Raw genomic sequence first — 19,919 nt, forward strand, 5'->3', positions numbered from 1 at the left:
TGTGGGCAGAAAAGGTCTTGTGGCTTATTTCCTGTGCTTTTCCCTGGTAAGTCGCTCGATTGGTTGTCTTTCTCATAGTTCCGGATTTTAGTCTAAATACACGTTTGTCATCAGGGATGTGTGTGCGTGAGGTGACAATCGAACGCAGGTGTTACGTATCTGAAGTGTAACATTGTTTTGTGTAAGTGTTCTCTCTTTCTTTCTCGCTCTCTCTCTGTGCTCTGTTAATTATATGTGAACAGGTGCAGCTGTGTGTGTGGGTGGAGTCGCGAATCGGTTGCTGGATAAAAATCTTGAGGGAAGACTGTTTGACGGGTTCCCTCTCCTGCTTCCTGTTGTAGAACCAGCGAGTGTGCGTGACGCTGCTGGACTAGCCTTTAAACTACATTCTGGTGTGAAGAATGAATTGTTAGCGGTATAGGCTGGTAACTGTTCAACTGCCTTTTCCTTGACAAACCATCTGTTAGTGGAAGGCCCTTTTTGTTTGGTTATTTTCTCCCGTTTATTCTGTTAGTAAGGAGGTAAGTGTTTTTCTTTTGTTATCTTTGTTCTAGGGAAGATATTTAAAAATAGGTAGCTCTTTATCTTTTGTTTGTTATTTTGGCCGACCCACGGACTTCAAGCCACTCTTTAAACCTGTTTAAGAAATAAACAATCTTCCTCTCTGACTTAACTGATGACTTTGTGGTGTTTGTGGGAGCAGGAGACGGGACTCCGGGCGGCACATGTCAAAATGTGTCGCTCTTTGTGTTACGGCTTCGTTTGTGTTTATGGAGTTCGTAATAGCAGGTAACAAGGCTACCGTAGTCTGAGTCCCGCTTGGGAGGTAAGATATTTTTCTCGGGGGTTCTTTTTCTGGAAGGGGGAAATTATTTGAAACTTTATTTGTTTTTTTTTGTTTTTTTTTGTTTTTTTCAGGTGCGGCCTGAACGCTAGCTGCTGTTTATAGCTGTTTGAAATACCTGTTAGAATTTACTTGTTTGAAGAACCTGTTTGTGAAACTTTTGATACACCTGCTGCTTCTATATATTTTTGTATCTGTTTGATATACGCGTTTCCACTGGTTTTTATATATCCGCTCCATGTTCCCGTTTTTCATCGAGGATACGACTGGCTGTAGACGTCGCGGTCTTGCGCCATTTATTTGAACCGTGTTTTTAAAGATTATTCTGCCCAATGACCAGTTGGAGCAAGTGCTGAAAGCTTTCGCCCTCCTTGCAAGTATATTAAACTAACCTGCTTTGTATTCTTCTCCTTTTGTGAAGCAGTTGGGATTGTGCAATATTGTTTTTATTTTTTTTTTTATTTTTTTTTTTTGTTTGTATCAGTAATGTTTGCCATGTGTTTATTTGCACTATTTGAGGAGCTGTAATATTGAGATTTAACGGAAGGGGAGAGAATTGTCTTTTCTTTTTTTGGGTTTTTGTATTTGTTTTTATCACATTTCTAATGATGGTGATTCACTGATTGCTGTGGTTTGTGTCCCTTCTGTGAAACTCATACTGGTCCCATAGTAATTGTGAGTAACTAACTGGTCAACCGCTGAAGAGATTCTCCTTTTTAAGATTTTATAGTTGTGAACTAAATATTATATTTGAGGAAAGTCACGTCTCTGTCTCTAATTCCTACTGAACCAACAGGGTCCTTTTTTATTGTAATTCCTTTTGGTTGAAAATTTCTTTTTGGGTATAACTTATTTTTTTCCTGGGTAGATCGCCTAGGTGGCATAGTCGGGGTTGCCGTTACTTTTAGCCAAAGGTTACAATTGGTTCACATTATAAAATCATTTATTATAACTATAAAAACTATCAAATTTTAGTTTTTTTTTTTTTATACTATCATTTGTACTATCATGGGTATTTGAAGATATTTTTGAAAAATACAATCATTTACAAGGTTGTAGAGAACAGTGCACTATTGCAGACTAATATACTGAGGTTTTAATTACATAGTCAGTCGTGAATTAAAGTGGACTGGTCTAAGGCATGAAACTCCAGGGCTGAAAATGAGTCCCAATCTGGCCCTGAATAGTATTGAGTCATCAGTCAAACATTTAATAAAATTTGTTAATTAGGTTTATTTATTTAGGTTCAGTTCAATGAAAAATAAACTCTCACTGATTCAAAGAGCTGATGTGATCATATCATTATTTTTACTTATTTGAAAATTTATTTGGTTTGGGAGGCTAAGTAAGCTCTGTATCTCTTCCAAATCTACAAATGCACCACATATAGATTCCTAGTACGTACTTCTATCAAAAAACAGGAAGAGATCTTAACTGATACAGTGACATAAACATGCAGCTTTGTGGTTTGGAGGTTGGTAAAGTCTCATCTCCAGATTCATCTGATAACACATCAACTACCAGAAACATTAATAGTTACACAACAATCTTACTTTCTTAGTGAAGAGACTTTTAATAATATAGAAATCTTACATTTTATGATTAAAATTGATATGTTAGATGTGAATGATAGAAAAGCTTTAGTTCTCATCTGAATCACTGATGTCTCCCTTATTTCCTGATAAAGTGATATTCACCAGTTCACACTTACATAGAGTAAAGAGTATGTATATATGGGCTCTGAGCTCAGAATGTGGCCGAAACCCAGAGTACTCACCCCACCCCTCATGCCCCCCTGCCCAGCTGGGATGAACAGTTGAGAGTGAGGAGAGATGCTGAAAAACTGTTGTGGGACAGAGGTGGGTTGACTATATAGAGGCCTCCTCAAACTGAGTAGATTATCTGAACTTGCTCTTCCTGAACTTTATTAAAACATCATGATGTGATTAAGACTGAAGTATAAAGTGTCTCACTGTACCGCAAAATTTTGTAATGCACCTTACTGAGGCGTTTGCTTTATTGTCTATGGCTTTCATTTTCACCAGGTTTTCAGAATCTCTAAACACCTATATTGTAACATAATTAAATCTTTTAACATTCTCCCATGATACCTCACCCCTCTCAGTGAAGTGATGAATCTCCTGATAAATTGCCTCAGTCTGAGTCTTTTGTAGTTCTGTGTACCAGTCAGAGAGAGCTGTGAGTATAGAGAGACAAACCTGTCAGTTCACAACACATGACTGATCACACACTGAATAAGACACAATATGACAGTCTCTGGATCTCTCCTACCTCTCCTCATCACTCTTTTCCGCTGAATCAGTATAAGCAGTGGCACTAAGAGCAGGAAGAGCACAACTCCCAGTACAATCACAAGCACAGAGAGAGACGGAGGAGTTTGTGGAGGAGAGACTGATGTTGTGGTATTGGACACAGACAAATCTGTCCTTGTAAAAACAGACACACACAAACATTAAAAATAATACAATTATTTTTAATAGTTTTATTTAAATGATTTTTAAAATAAAAATATTGTTAGCTCTAAATGTCAAAAAATGACTCATATTGCTCAGTGTTTGCTGTGACCTGCACAGGTGAGTCCAGCGTGATCTTTGTTGGAGCAGTCAGTGTGGTTCTTCAGGGAGAGAGGACAGTCCCACAGGTGAATCTCATTCCCTCTGCACTCGACTCTGTTCAGCCACACAACACCTTCACCAGCACCAAAGGTTGAATTCCCATCAGCCCTCAGTGCTGCTCCACAACCCAGCTGTCTGCAGACCACCTGAGCATCGCTGATGTCCCACAGATCATCACAGACTGAGCCCCACACAGCGTTATGATACACCTCCAGCCTCCCAGAGCACCGGCCCTCCCCTCCACTCAGTCTGAGAGAAACATGATCTAAATCACACACATCAACATCACTGACCAGCCTCAGCACAACATTCACAAAAACACACTGAAACTGAACTAAGATGGCTTTAAAAGTTTAAATTTATGATTAGATTTATGAATTTGATTATGATTTTAAATGCAAATAAATTTTTGTTTAAATGCACATATTTTAATTGTTTGTTATAAAAATATAGACTAAACATTTAACAAATTTGTTGTCTAAAACTTACTTGAACACTGTCTCTGGTGAGGAGATGGTGAGTTTGAACATGTCAGACGACTCTGAGGAGATTCAGGATTTTCCTCCACTGAGATTATAAAATGAAGAGAACTGAATTTTAGGATACAAGAGTCACAACATCTCTCACTGAAACATATCATCAATGTGAAAATTGAAACCTTATAAATCATTTAAGGCTCTTTCTATCATTTTTTTCATCAACACGACACTTTCAATACTAACACATACTATTTCTACTGTATTTAAGAAAAAAAAAGTACTTGCTACGGGTACTGTGCTGGAATAACTGGGACTAGTTACAGTACTTGCATATTGTTGGCCTATTGATGGTTTGATTGGTTATATTGCTCTCCTCATTTGGAAATCACTTTGAATAAAAGCATCAGCTAAATGATTAAATGTAAATGTAAATATATATAAACAATGTGTTTAAAGAAACCTGACTATTGAGACCATCATTAAAATATCATCTCACTTGAGCAGGTGATTTTGGCCACTTCATCTTCATCACAGTCATTCTGTCCCCAGGGTGAAGATGGACACTGCCATAGATTTGAATCATGTGGTCGACATTTCACTTCATCCAGCCAGTTAGGAGCTGATTTCACTCTTGGTGTAGATACAGACAAAACACCAGATCTTCCACAGTTCAGCTCTTGACAGATCAGACTCCCTGTGTCTGTTTCCATCTGGTTCCAGCACACATTACCCCAGGATCCATTGTAGAAAACCTCCACATTCCCTTCACAGCCCTCAGTTAACCTGATCTCTTTAAACTCTAGATGGGGTTTGGGGTGGGGAATGAGAACCAACGAATTTAAAGAATTTAAGAGTTTCGATTCCAGTTCCTTAACAATTCCATTAACAATGTTTTATTGCTTTAAGGAATAGATATTTGAAAAGAACAAAAAAAAAAAAAAGAGAGAAAGAAATTAAAATCCACTGCCAACAATTGTCAGATGCATGTCTTTGATTCACTAAAAAGAAGAGTCATCTGTTTATGATTCAGTAGTCACTTTGTGTGTTTCAGTAGCAGTGTTGCAGAGCACAGGAAACTGACAGATTGTTTCAATATTGCATTCTGTCTTATTTATTATTAAGTTGGCTTGAAAAAGCCAACTTACAGTATCTCCTCCTAGAGCTTTAAAGCTACAACCACCAAACCCGGCTCAGACCTTCAGACTGTTCTGACTCGGGTTGCTATATCTTTTCAAACTGATCCGACTGATCCGGAAAAACTCCCATAGACTTACATTGAAAATCTGAACATTCCATCAACCTCCAACTGTCACAAATTCAAATCTAAACACATTGAAGCCCATTAAACTCCATTAAACTGAAGATGCCATTCTATATTACTGAGCCATTTAAACTCATTCAAACTCATAAACTAATTTTATGTTAATAAATCTAATTAACTATCTAATAGGGGTGTGACGCGAGACTAATATGTGACGAGATTTCTCGTCGAGGCGAAAAGTAGTCTCGTGATGTTGCCATGACAGAGTGTTAGGATGATTAGGAAAGAATATGCCACTGCTATGTTTACCTTACGCCTCCACTGTCGTTTTGCTTTGTGTTTAAATAAAAAAAATTAATTCAGTTGGATAACGGTCGCTGCCGCTCCATATTTACAGAGTTACGCGCGATCGTGAAAGTGAAAATAAACGCGCGCGCGCATTCAAACGCGATTTCAATACACCGCATTTTGAAAGCGGCTCCCTGATGAAGGCAAATATCTCTCAATATGAAAGCTATTTTAGGCTGGGCAGTGTAGTTGTAACCATCTCTTAGCTCTGTATCAGAGAAAAATTCGGTCTTATTTGCACTTTGAATATTGAGAGAGTGTGATTATGGTTGCACTTATTGTAAAGTGTTACCATAAAAAATTAATCACAGTTTTTTCTTAATCTTACTAAGCACAAACAGTAAGGTTTCATTTGTTAACATTAGTTAATGCACTGTGAACTATCATGAACTAACAATGACTATTTTTATTAACTAACATAAACAAAGATTAATAAATTTAAAAAATGCTAAATAGCCTAGCACATATATTGCTCATTGTTAGTTGATGTTGGTTAATTAATGTTAATAAATGAGACCTTATTGTAAAGTGTTAACATTTTTATTTATGCTGTTTTTATTTATATGATCAGTTTGTGGAAAGGAGTTCATTTGGGAAGTCAAAAGTTGTAGAAGCTCATAAATCATGTACAGTAAGGTCTGAAGAGACTGAAATCATACAGAAGAGAAGTCAGTCAGTTGAGTTAGTGGCAAAACCTTTTACAGTGCTTGAGTATTGTCTTTTACTGCATATGATAATTCATACTAAGAAAGTAGAACTGAAATGACATTCATTACAAGATGATGAGTTAAAACATTTCAAATACACCTGCAGAATATTTTTTCTAGTCATGTATTTCGCCATTAAGGATTTCTTAAAAATAGTGTGTAAAAATCTCGTGAACTCAATCTCGAGTCTCGTCTCGTGAGATACCTGTCTCATCACACCCCTATCTAACTATCTATCTAACTAACTAACTACCTATCTAACTTACTATCAATCAATCTAACTTACTAACTAACTATCTAGCTTACTAACTATCTAACTATCTAACTTACTATCAATCAATCTAACTTACTTTCTATCTAACTATCTAACTTACTAACTAACTAATTAACTAACTTACTATCTAACTTACTATCTAACTATCAATCATTCTAACTTACTAACTAACTATCTATCTACTATCTATCTACACACACACACATACTCACTCACTCACTCACTCACTCACTCACTCACTCACTCACTCACACACACACACACTATCTAGTTTTTAAACTACTAAACTAAAACTATTTCAAACTTCAAGCTTTTAAAATGACTCCAAACTTTCTGGCTTGGCTTTTCCAAGCCAAATTAAAGTTTGTCTACGAACTTTACTCATCTAGTTTAAATTACTGTTCACAGTTTACCTGAGCACACGACTCCTACATCGTCCTTGTGTTGACAGTCATGTTTTCCCCAGCCTGGAGAAGAGCAGCTCCACAGGGACGTCTCATTCCCCTCACACTCCACCTCATCCAGCCATATGGGTCCAGAACCAGGACCAAACCAGGCTGGTACCTGCTGGTTACTGAGGGCCACTCCACACTGCAGCTGTCTGCACACCACATGGGCATCTTTAATATCCCAGGAGTCATCACACACTGTCCCCCATGAGCCGCTGTGAAAAACCTCCAGCCTCCCTGCACAGTCTCCCCCAGAACCCACCAGCCTGATGGACCCGTGACCTGATATTCAGAGAAAGAGAAACACATTAGTGATCACTAACAACTGAAGAATCTGCCCAGATGTTGCTCTTCTCACCAAGGCAGGTGATTGACAGCTGTTGTGTGGAGCTGCAGTTGAGAGTTTGTGGAGAGCTGCAGTTCCCCAGATGAGCTTCACTCCCAGAGCACTGGAAGCCCGTCACACACTCATGACTGTGTTCAGGACTGGATGAAGAGGAGCCGGAGAAGTTCAGCACAGAGCCACAGCCCAGCTGTCTGCAGACCACAGAGGATTCAGTGAGACTCCAGGAGTCCAGCAGAACTCTCCTCCAGACCTGATGGATGGAAACTTCCACCTTCCCCTCACACTGTCTCTCTCCAGACAACCGCACCAGACCATCATGAACAGCCAGAGAGGAACCTATGGAGAAGATCTCATGTTTTACTAAAATAAGTAAATTCAGAATATAGTGAAATAGTGTTTATATATTATACAGAGAGTTTTTGGTACCATAATGGTCTCAGTGTCAAATAAGTTTACCAGAGCAGATGACTCCAACATCTCGTCTATGAGAACATTCAGCTCGACTCCATGAAGAGATGGAACATTCTGAGAGTTTTGTTTCATTCCCGTCACAATCAAACACATCAGCCCAGATTTCACCACTTCCCTCTCCAAACCAGTCTGATCCCACAACAGACACAGCAATCCCACAATTCAGCTGTCTACAGAGGACACTGGCAGCTCTCATATCCCAGCATGCATCACACACTGTGCCCCATTTACTGAAGTACTGACGCTCAACTCGACCAGAACAGATGTCAGGACCATTGACCAGTCTGAGATCAGTGTAACCTGGACAAAGAACAAAGTTTAGTTAAACAGATGATGAAACATGCAAATCAAACCAAGAAGAAACCGATCAGATAATTACATTCTAGTTTAACAATTAGATTTCTCTATTGAAAGGCTGAACTTTGACATTTTACCAGAACAAATCAGTCCAACGTCGTTATCGTGGGTGCAATTTATATTATGTAAAGATGATGATTTACAGCGTTGAATGTGTGATTCACTTCCTCTGCACTGAATCTCTTTTGATCCAATCTGATAACTTCCTTTTCCAAAAGCATCTTCTCCCAGCACCTGTACAGGAGCCCCACAGTCCAGCTCTCTACACACAACCTCTGCATCCTGCTGGTCAAAGGCAGCGTCACACACTGAACCCCAGCCGCCTACAAGAAGCATCTCCACTCTCCCAGAGCACAGGTGAGATCCGTCCACAAGTCTTGACCTTCCGTAGTTTATGGTTTCTGATTATATTTATACAACAGAGAAAACCATCTGTCATTATGATTATGATATGGACATAAAACAACAGAAAGTCCTTTAATTAATAATAGATTTTTGTAATAGATGAAAGTAAATGCTAATCATCAAATAATTGCTTATGAATTGCTCTGAATATACAGCTCCAAAGTTGGGACATTTTGTAAAATTCAATAAAAACCAAAATCTGTAATTTGTTAATTCTCTTGAATCTTTTTTAACTGACAAAAGTACAAAGAAAAGATTTCTGATGTTTCTGCTGACCAACATAATTGTATTTCGTAAATATAACAAATTTTAATTTTGATGCCGCAACACACTTAAAAAACGTAAATAAAAAAGAATTAGATTAGAAAAAGATTATATAATATCCAAGTTACACTGTTTTTAAAACAGTTCACAGTGAGCAGGTGAATTGGTAACAGGTGAGGGGATCATATTTGGGTGTAAAAGAGCTTCTCTGTCTTTGCAAGCAAAGATTGGTCACGGCTCTCCACTTTGTACCAAATTTCATGAGAGAATTGTCAAATAATTCAAAAATTCACATTTCTTAAAGCAAGATTGCAAAGTATTTATGTCTTTCACCACCTAGCATATATAATATTGTAAAAAGATTCAGGGTATCTATCCAGAGAAATCTAGGGCAAGGTATAGGACACCTCAGTTGAATGTGCATGACCTTTGACCCCTCAGACAGCACTGCATTAGAAATCATCATTCTGCTTTGTTAAATATAGCCACATGGGCTCAGGAATACTTTGGAAAACCTTTGTCACTGAACACAGTCTGCTGCTGCTTCAAGAAAAGCATCTTGAATCTCTGTTACACGAGGAGAAAGCTTGTAGAAATCTGTTCAATGCAGAGATGGCGGTGAGTTCTCTGGGCCCGAGTTCATCTCAGATGATCTAAAAGACAATGGAAATGTGCTACATGTGGTCAGATGAGTCCATGTTTAAGCTTGTTTTTGGAAAAAAAAGGATGGCATTTTGAAAAAATCAGGTTCTCAGTCCCAAAGACGAAAGTCCCATCCAGACTTTCATCAGCGACAGGTGCAAAATCAAACATCTGTCATGGTATGGAGGAGCATCAGTGCAAATGGCATGAATGACTTCATATGTGTGCAGGAATCATTGACATGGAGAATATTGGGATTGTACAGAGACATAAACTGCCATCAAGATCACATGTTTCCTGGGAAGCAAGATAACACCAGGCCTCATTCTGCACGTGCTCAGAGTGGTTTCTAGACCATAGAAGAGATGTGCTTTACTGACTGCTGTTCAGATCTGTCTCTTATTGAAAATGTACAGCCATCATGAAGAAGAGAATCAGACAACGACGATCACAGACTGTTAAGCAGATGTCTTGTATCAGGAGAGATTGGGTAAAAATGACACTTGCAAAACTGGAACAATTAGTATCCTTCAATTCCCAAATGATTAAATATTGTAATTGAAAGGAAAGGTGATGTGACACAGTGGGAAACATGCCTCTGTCCCAAGTTTGTTTGGAGTGTGTTACATCATCAAAATCAAAATTTGTTTATACTTACAAAAAACAATAAAGTTGTTCAGTGAAAACTATGAAAATTATTTCTTTGTACTTTTTTCAGTTAAATAAAGGTTAAAGAGAATCAACAAATCACAGATTCTTAATTTTATTGCATTTTACAAAATAATCCAACTTTTCTGTAATTGGGGTTTTAAATTACACTGAATAATTTTAAATTGCATGTACGATACATTTGGAGGTCTGATCAGAGATTAATTAACATGATGATGTATGGAGCAGCTCACCTGTGCATTTGACTCCAGCATCTTGATAATGACCACAGTTATGAACACCCCATCCTAATGATCTACAGTTCTTCAGTGTAGACTCTGATCCACTACAGGCCACAATATCCATCCAGATTGGTCCTGATCCTTGTCCAAATTGAGCCTTACTCACAGCCTCTAGAGCCTCTCCACATCCTATCTCTCTACACACCACTGCAGCATCAGTCTCATCCCAGTTATAACTACACACTGTTCCCCACAGACCAGCATGAAGAACCTCCACTCTCCCACTGCAGGGACTGTTACCATTAACTAACCTAACAGTCTCCAAATCTGTACATGAAAGAGAGAGAAAGAGTTTAACCACAGTAGAAGTAGAACATACAGTCATCTGTAGAGTACTAAGTCAATAAACATGAGATATATACATTAAAAAAATTGGTAAATACAAAAAAAATTCAAAACTTGACAACTAAAACTGCATAAGAGTATATTACAAATAATCTTGTCATCATTAAATTGGTTGGCTGTAAAAGTTCAATGTCAATGTCAATTTTATTTCTATAGCACAACTAAACACAACACCAGCTGACCAGTGTGAAAGCTGTAAAAGTTAAAATCATTTATCAAATATAATTAATAAATGAATAATCTAGTGTCACAAGAGCTTATTTATATTACACAGGCCTCTATTCAGTTTCTAGTGGTCTAATGCCATCATAGATAAACTCCTTAATTACACATGTAAAATTTCACATCTTTACAGTCTATTTTGTACTTACCAGATGTTGTTAGAGTGATTATAGAATAGAGTAAAACGAGTGTCAGACATCCCTCCATCTTCTTCTGCTCGACACACTGTTTGTTTGACTCTGTTTCTCCTTCTGCTCCCTCAAACACACTGAAGAAACTGGCTCCTGTCAGTCCCCTAAAGAGAGAGAGACTCTCACAGCTGCCAATGACACTCACTGTTACCTTATTAGACACAACAGAGGAAATCATCAAACACAATCACTGACAAATCAGAAAGCAGCATTTTTATTTTCTCCATATATATCAATAAAGTGTGAGCGCTGATGAGCGGGACTCCTCCTCCAGCGTGAAGAGACACTTCACTGAGGACAGACTCGTGTCAGTCATATGTCAGCGTGGAGATAAAGTCACACTAAACTTAAAGAGATTGAGAGAGAAACACTGCAGGTTATATTCAGCATCAAAGCCTGGATCTGCACACACAACATACAACACTGATGACTGTTTCTGTAAGTCTGATCACTTCAAACACTTGTAACTTAGTAGAAGTAGAACTTTTTTTATGAATTATTTTAATCCTACTGTTTCTGGATAAATTATGCATAATATGACTATTTTACTGCTTTGTTCTTTTATTCTAAAAATAAAATTTGATTACATCATAGTATAAACTACATTTTTGCTAAGCAATTCAGATGTGTTTATATTAAAATAAATTAAATATTATCTACATAACAGGTTAGTAAACCTTAACCATGAGTAAAGTAACCATAAGTAAACCTTAGAGAATAATAAACAACAGCAATAAACATGTTTAATGCTGCAATGCTGTACTTGTCCAGCAGATGGCAGTAAAGCACCTCTTATTGAAGACTACAAGGGTCTGTCCCTGTGTTGAGCATGAAGGAGTGTGAACATGTTTCAGGACAGAAATCAATGGTTTTTCTTCTCTTATAGCAACATTTATAAGTAACTTGTTTCATGTAGAGCTCATTTTCACTGCACATTAATTTTACACTTTATCTGCTGTTGTAACAGACTATAGTCTATGCACAGAGGGACAGAATGTAACCTTTAACAAGAGTGATTTTAATATCAGGTTTTTCACAGACAAACTTTAATTTTGCCCTGTAATCTTGAACATTTGGCCTTTTCATATGAGTTTGATGCTACACATTTTCCATTTCAAAATTCCATACTCAAATTTCCAGACCTCCTTCCAAATGATTTTCTGCCATTGGTAAGCCTCTGTCTCCTTTTCTCTGCTGCATGTTTTCAATCCGGGTCAGCCTTTTAGTGATTTTTAAATTAGTGGGGGCATCCTCCCCCAAGAGAAGATTTTTGTGATTTTAACATTCTGGTGCACTCTGACAAGAAAATAAATGGAAAAAACAACATTTGCTTCTATAGTAAAAAAAAAAAAAAAAAATGCAATTTTGATTCAGAAGCTTGCGATTTGATTTTGATTAGCTTTGATTCAGTATTGATTAATTTGGGGCCTATCAGGTACAGTACATGGCAAATTTCCTCAAAGAAAAAAATCTCTCTCAACTATTGTTGTAAACATACAGGGAATCACAGCTGGTACTAGGTTAAAATTGATTTGTAAGCTAAAGCTACTTACATAAAGGCTATATTACACATTAGGAAGTTTTTATAATAACGTTATGATACATTTTTAATGACAATTATTTTTCTACTCTTTTTTATGTAGGCCTAAACATTTAAATAGTGGCTTACAGTAGGCTAAATGTGACATTTTTACAAGCCGTTTTATTGTCGCCTTTCTGCAGTTGAAACACTGATTGATCGATTACATGTGACATGATACAGATTTTGGTAAGTTGTACTGTATCTTTCAACATACCTGAGGATGTTCAATCATGTTTATTTTGTGTTGTAATTAGTAAAGCGGAAGAGATGGTCAGTTCACCAGCGCTACAGCGATCTGTCACGCCACAGAGCACCAAGAACGATCGCGACTCACTCCAGTCTATGGGAAAGTAGGCCTATAGCACATTTTCAATTCTTGTGAGAGTTTTGTGACACACACCCTCACCCCGGAAAAAAACTCTTTGGATCTAAACGATTCACATAAATGACGTAGCCCTACTTTGATTCAAAGATGCTAATTTAGAAATTAAATTAGAAAACTGAATAGTCTGGAAACACAAATATTTTTTCCATACTCATTTCTTTTTTCCATACTTTTCCAGACCTGGAAATTACTCAAATCAAATTCCATCCTTTTCCAAACTGTGTAGGAACCCTGCCGTCTGTCACCATAGAAACATCATGTTGTGACTGTGAGCTGAACAAGCTCCTCCTCCTCTGTGAACGCGCTCAGAGCATTTAAACCAGAGTAACTGTCGCTCTCCACAAACTCACTCATTTACTGGATTTAATTAAACACGTTTATACCAACTTTTTTGTTGGAACAGACCAGGAAGAGTAAAATGTTTTATTGTTCAGGTTAGAGCTGTAATTCTGCATTTTAATTATAATAATTTCTCTCTAGGCTGATCATTTAGTTTCATGTAAGTTTAGTTTGAGTCTTCAGTATTTCATCATGAATTCAGTTTAATGTCACAGATTACACAGATCTCTGGCATTCAACTCTTATTTACTGTTAAACACTGAGGAGGTAAATAATAGCAGGATATGTCAAACTTTATCTGTCTGTCAATCATGTAAAAGTTCATTTTAAATAATAATATTAAATACTTGATTCCCCCTCATCCAAACCTTAATTCATCCTGTGATCAAACAGGAAATTTCAGCAAAGAAACCTCTTCCTGTTTTTTTTTTGTTTTGTTTTTTTTTTAATTGCAAAATTGGAACATAGGGAAATAAAGTGTGGTTGTGTCTGTTACAATGAATAATCATATTAAAAGAATAGAAAACAAATATCCTGAGTGTGCATACATCAATATGAAATAATAAAGAAAAGAAAACCTCAATAATTAGGTTAAATCACATCTTTAAATCATCATAATGCATCAACAAATGTTCACTTTTTTTTTTTTGTTATTTATAATACTGAGGGATAAAATAAAGGAGTTAAATTCAGCAAGAAAAAGAGGAAAGCTTAGGGGAGATTTAAGCCACTTTTTGTTTGTGAATGAAGAATTTTGCATACAAGATAATATTAAAAACATATTCAAGGTATAGCAGCTTTGGGTTTTCATAAAAACACCTTCTGAAGGTATGGGTTAAATTTGTATGGGTAAAAATATAAGAACTTAAATCAGCACGAAATATTAGTTAAATTACAATCGTAAAATAAATGGGCAGCTGTTTCTTCAACAAAACCACAGAAGGAGCAAGTTTCGTCAATATCAGAATATTTAGAAATAGATGATTTAACAGGGTAGATTTTATGAAGGATTTTATAATGAATTTCTTTAACTTTGTTCGATATACAAAAGTTACTTGGCAAAAGCCAGGCCTTTCTCCAATTTACACTTGTTACAAGAGAATCCCAATAGAATTTACCCTGGAGTAATCTTTCTCTTCATCTGAAAGATTGTACGAATATGTCTGTTGTTGCATTTATGATCTAAAAAATCAATGAAGCCAGATGTTAAAGATGTTTTTAGTTTTTATCATTTTATCAGAAAAATTTAAATGATGTCTGGTAACTGGACTTTTAATGATACGAATGCCTAAATATTTTACACTATTTTTAACTGGGATACCATCTAAAAATGTATCATCTATAGCATGAAATGAAATAATCTCACATTTCAAGATTGAGCTTTAAACCAGAGGCACATGAAAATTGTTCCACCAGTTCCAGGGCATTAGGTGTCGTTTGTCTTTCAAAAATAGCGTAGTGTCATCAGCTAGCTGTGCAATTTTAATCTCCCTGTCAAATATAAAAATTCCTTTCAAATTTTAATTTTGGTTAATTCTCAGACAAAGTAATTCTGTGGCTATAAGAAATAAAAACGGGGATGTCAAACCTTTTGGACGTGTCAAAGTTAATGATCACTGAACTGTTAATACCTTTATAAAAGATGGTTACAGTATCTATAAATGATTTACCAAATCCAAATAATTCTAGAATACGAAAACCTCTTCCTGTTCCCTCTTGACATTGTGCTGGTGTGTGACATCATCAAAGTGACAGGTCTGATTACCGATGATGTCAGCAGTGATGATAAGATGTGAATGATGCGTATTGACAACTTTTAATCACTTTTATGATCTAACTAAACTCTATTAATTTGATTTGAGATTAACAAAATAAGATGAATTTAAATTTCTTGTCACAATCTTTCCTTACTTTCCTATATTGTAGGTTATTCTTTTTTATTTATAGTTAGTTACTTTAATCAATTTCACTCACATTCTGTGTCGTTCATTCAAGCTGACATACACAAGAACTAATGCTGGTAGTAAGTTTATGGGAAACACGATAACTTACAATATCTAATAAGTGGTAAATCTATTTTCATCATTTAACATTTATAGTATTTTGCATAATTTTCTCATTTCCTCTAACCGCTCTTCTAAAAAATATTTTTGTGACGATGAATGAATGTTATTTTTTTATTAGGTGAAAAGCATTATCAAAATAAAAATAGCTCAAATACTAAAATACAAACACTACAATGTGTTACTGAATTTTGCACAACATGAAACCTTTCATTTAAAAACATTTAAAATAACATAAAAACATAAAACACTGAATCTTTAGTAGCAAAAAAAACAGTATTTCCAGTAACTGTAATATGATTTGATTATCAGAGGCAGCGGGTGTGGTCAGTGAGTCATATGGCCCCTCCCTCTTTATTTGACTCCTCCCCCACATCATCATAGTCTGTTTTTAAAAACAAAAGCAAATTCATATTTTCATTCATTGTTATAAATGCATCAGGATTTAGTTTTAAAAATGAGCAACATGATGAATAAAGTATATGGTTATGTAAAAATTGACAATAACTGACCCAACAGGTTTCTCTCATCTTCATTGCTGTTCTTCACATCATCATACTCCTCCTGATCTCCCTCTGATACACATGTGAAATAAAACCTCACATTGTGATTTTAAAGTGATAGTTCACCCAAAAATGAAAATTTGATGTTTAACTGCTTAGCCCCAGGGCATCCAAGATGTAGGTGACTTTGTCTCTTCAGTAGAACACAAATTATGATTTTTAACTGCAACCGTTGATGTCTGTCAGTCAAATAATGCGAGTGAATGGGAACTCCATCTATAAGAGTCAATAAAACCTGCTTAGACAAATCCATATTAAACCCTGCGGCTCGTGGCGACACATCGATGTCCTAAGACACGAAACCATCTGTTTGTGCGAGAAACCAAACAGTATTTATATAATTTTTATTCACTTCTAAAACACCACAATGTCCAACTGTGTTCAGCATTCACTTAGTGAGGTCTGATCGCGCTCTGACAGCGGCAGTGATGTCTCACGCATATAGTTCAATGAGAGCGAGACATCACTGCTGCTGTCAGAGCACGATCAGACCTCACTAAGCGAATGCTGAACACAGTTGGACATTGTGGTGTTTTAGAGGTAAAAAAATGATATAAATACTGTTCGGTTTCTCGCACAAACCGATCGTTTCGTGTCTTAGGACATCAATGTGTCGCCACGAGCCGCAGGGTTTAATTTGGATTTGTCTAAGCAAGTTTTTTCAACTCTTATTGATAGAGTTCCCATCCACTCACATTATTTAATTGACAGACGTCAACAGTTGCAGTTAAAAATCATCATTTGTGTTCTACTGAAGAGACAAAGTCACCTACATCTTGGATGCCCTGGGGGTAAGCAGATAAACATCAAATTTTCATTTTTGGGTGAACTATCCCTTTAATACAGCTTGTGTCACTGATTATGTCATTGATCTCTTTCCTACACATACCCTAATTTTATTTTAAAATATATATGTAAAATAATTTAAAGTAATTAAGGCTATCCCTAATGATGTAATAATTTTAACCAAATTCTCAGATGTAGACATTAATTATACAACCTTCCAAAATCCTCAACTTTGTAAAGCTCCTTTTTTGATAAATGTTTTAATAACAATTTTATAAGAAATTCCTTTAATGTCGGATCCATGTGAATCAAAACATCTTAAACCTCAATGTATATCTTGGCACAGAATTTGTACTTTAACATATAAATAGGTTCTAATAAGGTAAAAAAAATATTCATAGGATGTTATCCTGTAAATACTTCCATTAGTAGATATATTCATACTGTTTGTGATAAATGTACTTATACATCATTTGAAGATTTTGATCATTTAATTTTTGTATTGCCCTATTTTTTGGATTGACTTTAAAATGAACAAAACTCTTAATTTAGAGCCTTATGACATTTTACTTTGTTTTCAAACTTATTTTTCTGAAAAACAAAATTACACAATTAACCTTTTCATTATTTTGGCAAAGTTTTGTGTTCATAAGACAAAAATAACTCAAAACAAACCCTCATATATTACCTTTTGTGATACTGATCTCACAATATACTTTGAAACCCTTTCAAACATGAGATCACTTTTTGCATTGTACTTCTCTGTGATTGAAATAAGTAAAAAAGAAGAAAAGCTTGATCTCTTTCTCCTCATGACTGTCTGACACTATTAGTGTTGTAAAGGCTCCTTTACGAGGGCTTTTATTTTGACATTCACGTCATCTTCCAGCTGAGCAGTCACGTGACTTAAGCTGCTGTTGCTGCTGAACTGTTATGCTCTGTAGAGCCGATCGCTGAAAGGACATTTATTGCTGTTTATTTGTGATATTTGCAGCAGAATCACCTCAAAGTGTTCGCCATTGACCTGCAAGTAATCCTGTTTGTCTTATTTGTGTTTATTGAGATCGGTATTGAGTTATTTGTGTTTAATCATGTCTGCAGCTGTTGTTTCTGTTAGTCCAGCTGAATGACGCTGTTTATGTGATTATTTCTTGTTTGTCTTTCACTGTTCTGGTTTACAATGATCAGTTTGCGCCGTGATTTGATATTGAAGCTGTTTATATCAGAAGAGCGATTATCCGTGATTATATCCATATATGGAGTTATGTTTATCATGTCAGATGATCGCTTATGGCTTATAATGTACAACATGATGCCGTATTTTCCTCCCTTGGATTGTATATTTCATGGAGAAATGTTATTGATGAGGATTTAATATACTTTGACTGTCTTTATTTAGCAATGGACGTTTATTATTGTATATATGCCGAACTATTTTCATTATCCTTTATTGTATTTCTTGTGCTCCAGACTAATGCCTCTACTGCCTGTAACTGATCTCTACCTGTGAAATACCTGTACCTCTCTGGCTTATTTTTATCAATACATCCTCTAAACCTGATGACCTTCTCCTCTTCCTTATATAAAGTTGTGCTCTGACCGGCTTCACTCATATAATAATAATTAAATCAGATCCTGGCAGTCAAAAGTCTCTCCAACAGTTAGATTTACTCCTGATGAAGTCATGATGATTCATTAATGGTAGAAACATGTTCAATATTAGTGGATGATGATAAAATACAGTTCTGTGTGACTCACCAGTTACACCTGGAATGCTCTGTCCATTAATGATGACATCATCATAATGCTCCGGTGTGTCCACTACATAAACATGAAGATATAAACAGAATAAACGATACATCATCATATCAGTACTGAGCATCATTTCAGAGGTATTATGTTAAACACACAAACAAAATATGAATAAAAATAAAAACACCTTTTTTAATATTAAAGTGCTGTCCACTCGTCATGACATCATCATAACTCTCAGGTGTGTCTTCTACAAATTGAACATGAGACACCCATACAAAATATGATTTATATACATTTTTATATATATATATATTTAATATATTATAAATATTTCATATCCTATTATAATAACGGAGCGACACCTGTCTCACGATCTGGTTTCAGTCCATCAGTGATGACATCATCATAGTATCCCGGTGTGATTTCCTTCATCATCTCTTCTGCATCAAAACATGTTTATATTTTGAGTGTTTTTAATATTTTGGGAAACAAAATTTAAATGCTGTTGCAGTTCTTGAGACCATTCAGCTTTTTTAATCATCTAGTAATGAATGAATCATGTGATCAATTACTGACCTTTCAAGCCACTGGTGACATCATCATAATACATAGTCTTGAACTCTTTTTCTAGTAAGAAAAGTTTTAGTTTTGTGAACAATTTAAACATTCAAACACATTTCATTTAGTGGTAAAATATGTGAAAAACATTTTATCTATTTTTTTTAGAGTTTGTAAATCAAATAATTTATTTTAGGTGTTGTTTTGAATATACTTCAGCTCTCTAACCTGAGAGAAGCTCATCAGCATCTTCATACCCAGAATGCAGTTCTTCAGAGATGAGACTCCCTGTTAAAGGAGCAGAACAGTCAGAAACATGTTCATCATTACAAACAGACTGAATCCTCATTTCCTTTGGATCAGAAAGCATTTGTTACTGAAAACACAACACAAATATTAATTACTTACATTTTAAAAACATTAGAGGCAGAAATCTCATGTTTTAGAGGCCTATTAGTAAACACACATGTATCCTCACATGAACCCATTCCTCACTGCCTTCCAGAAATACACACAGGAAGAGATAAACACACACACACACACACACACACACACACACACACACACACCTGCAGCTCTGTGGTTTTCTGCAGGAGGTTTAACAGGACTAATAATAGATGAACATCAAGTGTCTGACAGACTCTCTTATTAATTCATCATATTAAATAAGATTCAGGGTTCATGTCTCACCCCTCTG

The 19,919-nt window shown here is 35.9% G+C and overlaps 1 pseudogene; it reads right to left on the reverse strand.

Annotated features, from left to right (window-relative positions):
* The window catches only part of LOC137024539 (antigen WC1.1-like), a 48,069-nt pseudogene that overhangs the window by 11,437 nt on the left and 16,713 nt on the right, over positions 1 to 19,919 (reverse strand).

This window comes from Chanodichthys erythropterus, chromosome 8, assembly GCF_024489055.1.
Source record: "Chanodichthys erythropterus isolate Z2021 chromosome 8, ASM2448905v1, whole genome shotgun sequence".
NCBI classification, from domain to species: Eukaryota; Metazoa; Chordata; class Actinopteri; order Cypriniformes; family Xenocyprididae; genus Chanodichthys; species Chanodichthys erythropterus.